Below are 9,627 nucleotides of genomic sequence, written 5' to 3' on the forward strand. Positions count from 1 at the left end.
AGTATCAAAAATATATAAGGAATTCACACAACTCAATAGGAAAAATAAAAATAACCCTACTAAAAATAGGTAGAGGACCTGAAGAGATTTTTTTTTTCAAAGAAAACATATAAATAGTCAACATATATGTGAAAAGGTGTTCAACATCACTATCACAGAAACACAAAAACCATAACGTGATATCACATCAGAAAGGCTATTATCAAAAATATGAGAGATAACACTTGTGGGTGAGGCTGTGAAGAAAAGCAAAGCCTTAAGCACTGTTGGTGGGAATGAAAAATTGTCACAGCCAGGAAGCCAAGAGATTCTAACTGAGAACACCTACACCTCTTTGCCTCAGAGCCTTTTTTGCTGGAGCCATGTTCAGCTCAAGCAACGGCAGCTGAAAGGGCCAGAAGTCTACACTCTAGGGAACACTTTTCAGCCAGTGGATGCCAGTGTCACAGCATAATTAGCATCACCTTCTTGTCCTATAGTTGGGAAATCTCTAAGGAGCATTTTAAACTCTACCCCAGTGTACCCCAGTGGGATTGAGCTGTAGTTTTCTTCATAACACAAACGATTTTGATTTTGTTACACTCTTGTATCTTCTCCATATTTTACTTCCAGTGTTTCTTAGTATTATCTTCTAAATAGATTACCTGGTGATATGGTTTGGCTGTGTCCCCACCCAAATCTCACCTTGAATTGTAATAATCCCCATGTGTCAAGGGCAGGGTCAGGTGAAGATAATTGAATCATGGCGTCGATTTCCCCTACAATGTTCTCATGGTAGTGAATAAGTCTCATGAGAGCTGATGGTTTTATATAAGTGGGAATTCCCCTGCACAAGCTCTCTTGCTTGCCACCATGTAAGATGTGCCCTTGGTCCTCATTCGCCTTCTGCCATGACTGTGAGGCCTCCCCAGCCACGTGGAACTGTGAGTCAATTAAACTGCTTTCCTTCATAAATTACCCAGTCTCAGATATATCTTTATTAGCAGCATGAAAAAACAGATTAATACAGTAAATTGGTACCACTGTAAAGATACCCGAAAATGTGGAAGTGACTTTGGAACTGGGTTACAGGCAGAAGTTGGAACAGTTTGGAGGGTTCAGAAGAAAACTGGAAGATGTGAGAAAGTTTTGAGTTTTCTAGAGACTTGTTGAATGGCTTTGACTAAAATGCTGATAGTGATATGGACAATAAAGTCCAGTCTGAAGTGGTCTCAGATGCATATGAGGAACTTGTTGGGAACTGGAGTATAGGTGACTCTTGCTATGTTTTAGCAAAGAGTTTGGTGGTAGAGATTTGTGGAATATTGACCTTGAGAGAGATGATTTAGGGTATCTGGCAGAAGAAATTTCTAAGTGTCAAAGCATTCAAGAGGAAGCAGAGCATGAATGTATGGAAAATTTGCAGCCTGATGATGCACTAGAAAAGAAAAAACAATTCTCTGGAGAGAAATCCAAGCCTGCCGCAGAAATTTGCATAACTAACAAGGAGCCAAATGTTAATCATGATGACAATGGGGAAAATGTATCCAGGGCATGTCAGAGATCTTCTTGGCAGCCCTTCCAACACAGGCCCAGAGGTCTAGGAGAAAAAAATTGGTCTCCTAGACTGGGTCCTATGCAGAGTGCAGCCTAGGGACTTGGTGCCTTTCCTCTCAGCTACTCCAGCTGTTGCTAAAAGGAGCCAAGGTACATCTCGGGCCATGGCTTCAGAGAGTGCAAGCTCCAAGATTTCACAGCTTCCATGTAGTGTTGAGCCTGTGGGTGAACAGAAGTCAAGAATTGAGGTTTGGGAACACTGCCTAGATTTCAGAGGATGTATGGAAACGCCTGGATGTCTAAGCAGAAGTTTGCTGCAGGAGTGGGGCCCTCATGGAGAACCTCTGCTAGGACAGTGTAGAAGGGAAATTTGGGGTTGAAGTTCCCACATAGAGTCCCCACTGGGGCACTGCCTAGTGGAGCTGTGAGAAAAGGGCCACCGTCCTCTGGACCCCAGAAAGGTAGATCCACCAACAGCTTGCACCATGCACCTGAAAAAGCTGCTGACACTAAACACCAGCTGTGAAGGCAGCTGGGAGGGGCCCTGCACCCTACAAAGCCACAGACAAAGCTGCCCAAGACCATGGGAACACACTCTTGCATCAGTGTGACCTGGATATGGGACATGGAGTCAAAGGAGATCATTTTGGAACTTTAAGGTTTAATGGCAATGGCGGCTCTATTGGATTTCAGACTTGCATGGGGTCTTTAGCCCCTTTGTTTTTGACAATTTCTCCCATTTGAAATGGGTATATTAACTCAATGCCTGTACCCACATTGTATCTAAGAAGTAACTAACTTGCTTTTGATTTTACAGACTCATAGGTGGAAGGGAGTTGCCTTGTCTCAGATGAGAGTTTAAACTTGGCCATTTGTGTTAATGCTGAAATGAGTTAAAATTTTGGGGGCCTATTGGAAGGGCATGATTGTGTTTTGAATTGTGATGACATGAGATTTGGGAGGGGCCAGGGCTGGAATGATACAGTCCTCACCCAAATCTCACCTTGAATTGTAATAATCCCCGCATGTCAAGGGTGGGGCCAGATGGAGATAATTGAATCATGGGGGCAATTGAATCATGGGGACAATATCCCCCATATTGTTCTCATAGTAGTGAATAAGTCTCATGAGATCTGATTATTTTTTAAATAGGAGTTCCTCTGCACAAGCTCGCTTGCCTGCCACCATGTAAGACATGCCCTTGCTCTTCATTCTCCTTCTGCCATGATAGTGAGGCCTCCTCAGCCATGTGGAACTGTGAGTTAATTAAAACTCTTTGCTGTATAAATTACTCACTCTTGGATATGTCTTCATTAGCAGTGTGAGAACAAACTAATACACCTGGTCATATCTTTGTCCCTGTGATAAGCCAAACAAAGCCATTCATTACTGGAGGAAGTCCCTGAAAAGAAATTCTTAGAATAGGTTCCTTGAATGGGATCACTTATCTCCTTGAGTAGCTGAAGTTTTTAATTTTGAGGAAGCCCAAATTATTAATTGAGTTTTCTTTTAAGATTAGTATTTTTAGGCCTGGATGGTGGCTCACACCTATAATCCCAGGACTTTGGGAGGCTGATGCAGGCAGATTGCTTGAGGCCACGACTTCAAGACTAGCCTGGGCAATATGGCAAAACCCCATCCCTACCTCAAAAAACACAAACAAAATTTAGCTGGGCATGATGGTTTGTGCCTGTAGTCCCAGCTACTCGAGAGGCTAAGGTGGGAGAATTGCTTGAGTCCGGCAGTTGGAGGTTGCAGTGAGACGAGATTGCACCACTGCACTCCAGCCTGGGTGACAGAGTGAGACTCTGTCTGAAACAAACAAACAAAACCACACAAGTATTTTTGGAAATTTGTTAAGAAATCTTTGTCTAGTTACATAAGTGTTCTAAAAATATTTTAATATGTTATTGTGTAGGAACTCCATATTTTTTGAATTTTATATTTAATCTGCATTCTATTTTAAACTAAAATTTATATATGGTGTGAGGTATGATTACAGCACCACCTGTTGAATTGACATCCTTTACCCTTTAAATTGCTTTGAATTATTAATCAAATATCATTTGATTATATTTGCTTGAGGCCATTTCTGCCCTTTCTTTTAAGCTGTATTCCTCCATTTGTTTATATTTATGCTAATACCATATTCACTAAAACATATAGTAAGTTATTTAAATACCACTTAAAACAAATTTTTAGTAAAACTTTAAGACTTCTAAAATTGTCCACTTTTTTCAAGGAAATTTTGACAATTTTAAGTTCTTTATATTTTCTTTTTCTTTCTTTCTTTTTTTTTTTGTGAAACAGAGTTGCACTCTGTTGCCCAGACTTGAGTGCAGTGTTGTGATCTCAGCTTACTGCAACCTCTGTGTCAATGTTCAAGCAATTCTCCTGCCTCAGCCTCCCAAGTAGCTGGGATTACAGGCACATACCACCATGTCTGGCTAATTTTTGTATTTTTAGTAGAGACAGGGTTTCACCATGTTGGCCAAGGTGGTCTCCAACTCCTGACCTCATGATCTGCTTGCCTCGGCCTCCCAAAGTGCTGAGATTACAGGCGTGAGCCACCATGCCTGGCCTGGTTCTTCATATTTTCATGTAAAATGTTAGTTTATCAATTTCTGCTGAAAAGCCCTGATAATATTTTGATTGATATAGCATTTTGTTTTTTAATTAGATATGATTACTCTATTTAAAATTTTTCTTCTTTCTACATGTAAGAATGATATTCCTCTCCTTTTACTTAATTCTTTAAACTTTATCAGGAATGCCGTACAGTTTTTAGTACATTAGAGTTCTTGTACATGTTATTAAATTTGTTCTTAAGTAGTCGACATATTCCTGTGCTATTTATTTTTAATTTTATTTTCAGCATTTTTTGTTAGTATATTGAAATATAACTTATTTCTTATATTAGATTTAGCATTTTTGTAGATTCCTTTAGAGTTTCTTCATAGAAATCATGCTTTCTGGAAGTTTTATTTCTCATATTCCAACCTTTATACATTTTATTTCTTATTTTGTCTTACTTCATTAGAATCTCTAGTGTGAAAGTGAATAGAAGAGGTATGAGTGTATATACTTTGCCTTGTTCTGATTTTAGTCTTAGGGCAAAAGCACTCATGACTTCACCATTAAAAGTGCTTTTATATATGTGTCTTTTATCAAATTTAGGAAGTTTTCTTCTATTACTAGGTAGGTAAGTGATGTCATCATGAATAGGTGTTGGATTTTGTCAGAAGGCGTTTTCCGCTTCTAGTAAATAATATTATTTATATTCTTGATTCTATTAATGTGATGAATTACATTGTTGATTTTAAGTATCAAATTAAGTTTGCCTTTCTGGACACACTCCACTGGCCATGATTTATTATTATTATTAATTTTTATATTGCTGAACTTGATTTTCTTAGACTTTGCAAGGATTTTCTATTTCATGAGGGATATCGGGCTGTATTTTTTTCCTTTAATGTCTTTGTCAGCCTTTGGTTTTGCTGTTAATCCAACCTAATGAAATAAAATGAGCTTTCTCTCCGTCTTCTATTTTCTGAAAAAGTTTGTGCAATATTAGTATTATTTCCTCTTTGTATGTTTAGTAGTATTCATGGAGGAAACCATCTGTGCCTATTTTCATCTTTTTGAGAAGGCTTTGGAATTTATTTAGTTTCTACATATTTTCTACTTATTTTAATAAATTATTTTTGTTCGGTACCTTTTTCCATTTTATCTACATTACTAATTTGTTTCAGTAAAGTAATTTCTAATATTTTTTTTAGTGCCTATTGGATCTGTAGTGATAGCCCATTTTCATTCTTAATATTAAGAATTTATACTTTTTTCTATTATTTTTGCTGTTTATTACTTACACTAAGCATTCTAAAGAAACAAATTATGACTTTGTCAATTTTATCAATTATTGTCTGTCTTCTACTGTTATATTTATTTGTTTTTCTCTACTTACTGTGGGTTTATTTTGCTCTTTTTTTCTACTAACATTTTTAGGTGAATGCTTAGATCATCAACAACAAACTACAGCCCACAGGCCAGATATCTGTTTTTAAGAATAAGGTTTTATTGGAACATAGCTACACTCATTCATTTATGTAGTATTTATGGCTGCTTTTGTGTTACAATGGCAGAGTTCAATAGTTGCTGTAGAGACCATTGTCCATAAATCTAAAATATTTTTTGTCAGACTCCCTAAGAAAAAATATGACAATCTCTAGCTTAGATCACTAATTATAGAAATTTCTTTTCCATTATAAACTTCTAAAGGTTTGATATATCCTTTAAGCTTCACCATAATTGCATCTCACAAATATTATGCTGTGCTTTTATTTTTATTCATTTCAAAATGTTTTCTCATTTCTCCTTTCTTCTTTGACTCTAGGGTTATGTAGATACCTGTTGCTTAATTTACAAATAACTGAGAATTTTGTCATTTTTTTGTTTTTGATTTCTAATTTTGTGTTTATCTCAGATACAATATGCACAAAATCATAATTTCAATTCTTTGAAATGTATTAAGATGTGTGACCCGGTATAATGTCTACCTTGATATATGTTATATATGCACTTGAAAAGAATACATCCTCTGCAGCTGTTAAGTATAGTGTTCTATAAATTTCTATTTGGTCAAGTTGGTTGATACTATAGTTTAGATTTTCTATATCTTTACTTGGTTTTTGTCTATCTATTCTATCAATCAACAAAAGGAGGGTATTTATATTCAAATATGGGTGTGGATATGTCTATTTTTATGTTTAAAGCTGTCAATTTCTGCTTTATATTTTTAAGAATTCTGTAATTAGATTCATGTAAACTTGGGATTTTTCATGATTCTTTGATTAATTGGTGCTTTATAATTTTAAGTTGTTCTCTATCTCTGATGCTATTTCTTGTTCTCAGATTTACTTTGTCTGACACATAGCCAAACTAGCTTTATTATGATTTTTGTTTGCCATAGTGTATCTTATTCCATACTGTACTTCCAGGCTATCTGTATCTTCCTATATGTATGTTTATATTTGAAATGTGTCTCTTTTAAGAACAATATAGTTGGGTCTCCTTTGTTTGTTTATTTCTAATAATTCACTCTGAAAATTTCTTCTAATTGGAGTTCTTAGCTCGTTTACATTTAATGTTAAATGTTGATATTTTTTGGTTTAAGTCTACCATCTGGCTATTTGTGTTTCAATTTTTTCAGGGACAGGGTCTTGCTATGTTGCCCAGGGTGGTCTTATACTCCTGGCCTCAAGTGATCCTCCTGCCTCAGCCTCCCGAAGTGCTGAGACTACAAGGCATGAGTAAGTGAGCCCAGCCCTGACTATTTGTTTTTATGTATTCCCTTTGTTGCTTCTGCTTTCCCTGAGATTCTTATGTTTTTCTTTCTTTTGTAGCAATCATGCATTTTTTAGTATTTCATTTAAAATACTTTTTTCATTTCTACCTATACCTCTTTATCCAGTTTTTAATGGTTGCCCTAGAGACTAGAATATATATGCTTAAATTATAAAAGTCTGTCTTGAAATAATGTAATGCAACTTTACACAAAATGTAAAAATCTCTCAATGCTATAATTTCATTTAGTACCTCATTCTGTATTTTTGTGATATATTTACAACTACATATGGTGAAATTCCATAATATAATGCTATTATTATTCTTCAGCCTGGAGAACTTACTTCAGTACTTTGTGTAAAGTAGGTTTTATACATCTTTTGACATGCTAATTGGACTCAGAACTTTATACATGTTCTTATAATTATAGAATGATGTGGTCTTAGCATAGCCTGATTTATCTGTATTACATGCACATTTCTAAGTGGAAGAATTATAGGGACATGATTGAAAACACTCAGAATACCTAGACCAAAACCCAGAAGGAGTAACCAAACTATAATCATAACCAAATGACCAAATATCTAAGTTCAGATATTCAGACCAAATATCTAAGTTCTAAGATTATTGTCAACATCCACGTCAAGCCAGTTTTACTGCTAAAGGCATGTCATCAGAGCTGACAGTCAGTGATGATGCTTGGAGGCATAAGAAGGAAAGATCCTATGATTACAGTATCTGCTACTTCCCAGTTTTATATATCTTTTCTCATAAAAGTTAATTTGGCTCTCAGAACAACTCTGCAATACAAGTTTTATCACTCTTATTTCACAGATAAAACAAGTATTTATGGTAGTGCATATGGCTAGAAAGGACCCCAGCTGGTAACTATGAGTGTAATAAGTATGGTTTAAACCCTGAATTAGGAGGTTGACTAGACTTCAGAATAATTAAAGAAACCAGTGTGACTCCATCCCACACCATCATATGAACTTGACACACCACATGTCAGGTGGGGCCTGGAGTAAGGCCATAGCTCAGTAGTCACATAATTGCCTAGGGCTAAGACAAGAGATTGCAAGTTAATTGTATTTCTGGATGAGGATGAGTATTCCAATGTCTTACCTTCCTTTTTCACATCCATTCTGGGAACTGGTTAGCACCAAATGAAGACATAAGTGCCTGTAGCACAGTAGTATTGTCAAAGGTGGGAATGACAAAATAGAAGTCGGATATAGACCATTCAGTTATTCCCTGTTGCAGGAAACAAAACAAAACAACATTGCTAGGTAATTTTTTACTAATGGAACTCTTGCCTACTTTTCCAGATCATCACAAAATATTGGCAGAATGTCTGTTATGTTTCTAACGGGACAAGTCATCATAAACACTAAAAGCAGAAATTGTGCCCTCCTGCTGTTGCTCACCTAAAAGCTATGCTATTATTTGAATTCCTTCCTTCTGGTTATATCTGTTACACATAGAGTAAAAATGCTCATCCTCTTCCTCTGCTACCCTTCTTCCCCACAAATTCATTTATTTATTAAAAAACATATAATTTACCATCAGACTTTTTGCCCATAGCCAAAACAATTATCTTTTTTAAAAAAACTTTTTAGTATAGGTTCTGTTTTCTCATTCTTTTATGCTTTCTGTGTTCTCCCATGAGAGATATTTTTCTTTAATTATAATCAATCTTAAGTCGCTCTATCATAATATACATTTTTATTAGATATTATTGGAACATATAAATTAAAATTTCTAGGAAGCCAAATCATACATTTCCTGTGGTTCTGTTCAAGGTGGAAATGAAAGTCATTTCTGGGTATCAAGGCCAAAGCAACTTGGGCAAAGAAGCAGTGAGATGCTGCAGTTGCCTTGCATGTTTATTAGTGTAATGAATCACATTTATGAAAGCATTACAAAGTTATAAACAGTTATAACAGTGCAGAGTGGTCCATCCGAGATACTCAATATATAACTATTTTATTACTGCAGTGGACCAACATTACAATTAACTAAGGAAACAGGGTATTTATAAGTTATTCCAAAACAAAAAAAAATGAGTGACTTTCTGGACTACTTTAAAAGTGTATTCTCATAAGTCACAAATAATTGTACAGCTATCAAAATATTATACATAAACCCATAAAGGCACTCTTTCCACAACACTATTTAAATCACATAGAACAAATCTTGAATAGGATGGAGCATTTTGGCTTTAGAGCTGTGTACAATGAAGAAATTCAAGTCTAAAAAGTGCAAGAATGGTTTCATACATTTAGAAATATCTCTGTCAATAAGATCTTGCTATCTAGTCTGTTGATCATTTTCCATTTTACCCAAGAATCAGTCTCAGTCAGTGATGCATGCCTACCTCTGTGCTGGTTCTCCCAAGCTCTGCTTCCCTCTGCCAGCATAAATCTCTGCAGCTGGATGACAGCAAGTTACCTTGTCTCTTATCTCCCTGTTTTGCACACTCAAATGCCTTCTCTTGTCTTAAAGGGGAAAGCTATGATGACAGATTATAAGGACAAGATATCACTTTGTAATTTAACATCATTATTTCAAAGACTCTAACATTTATCTGCATAGTGCTCTTTGAAGGAATTGCCTGCTGTTAGCATTGACTCAACTATTTCTTTCGAAGAGTGGAGAAAGTTCCAGGATTCATTAGTCTTCAAACACGTTTCTTAAAAGCTTTGTGTTCAGCAAAATCCAAATTATATTTTGAAGCATTTTCTTCTT

The 9,627-nt window shown here is 35.9% G+C and overlaps 1 long non-coding RNA gene across 1 annotated transcript; it reads right to left on the bottom strand.

Annotated features, from left to right (window-relative positions):
• Positions 1–859: 859 nt before the first annotated feature.
• On the bottom strand, positions 860–9,314 carry LOC134761493 (uncharacterized). The gene is made up of 3 exons (XR_010140171.1): positions 9,257–9,314; positions 8,005–8,133; positions 860–1,755 (listed from the first exon to the last, which is right to left on the bottom strand). It is a non-coding gene; the product is annotated as an uncharacterized LOC134761493 (long non-coding RNA).
• Between the last annotated feature and the right edge of the window lie 313 nt (positions 9,315–9,627).

The sequence above is a fragment of the Pongo abelii genome, chromosome 4, assembly GCF_028885655.2.
Source record: "Pongo abelii isolate AG06213 chromosome 4, NHGRI_mPonAbe1-v2.0_pri, whole genome shotgun sequence".
Lineage (NCBI taxonomy): Eukaryota > Metazoa > Chordata > Mammalia > Primates > Hominidae > Pongo > Pongo abelii.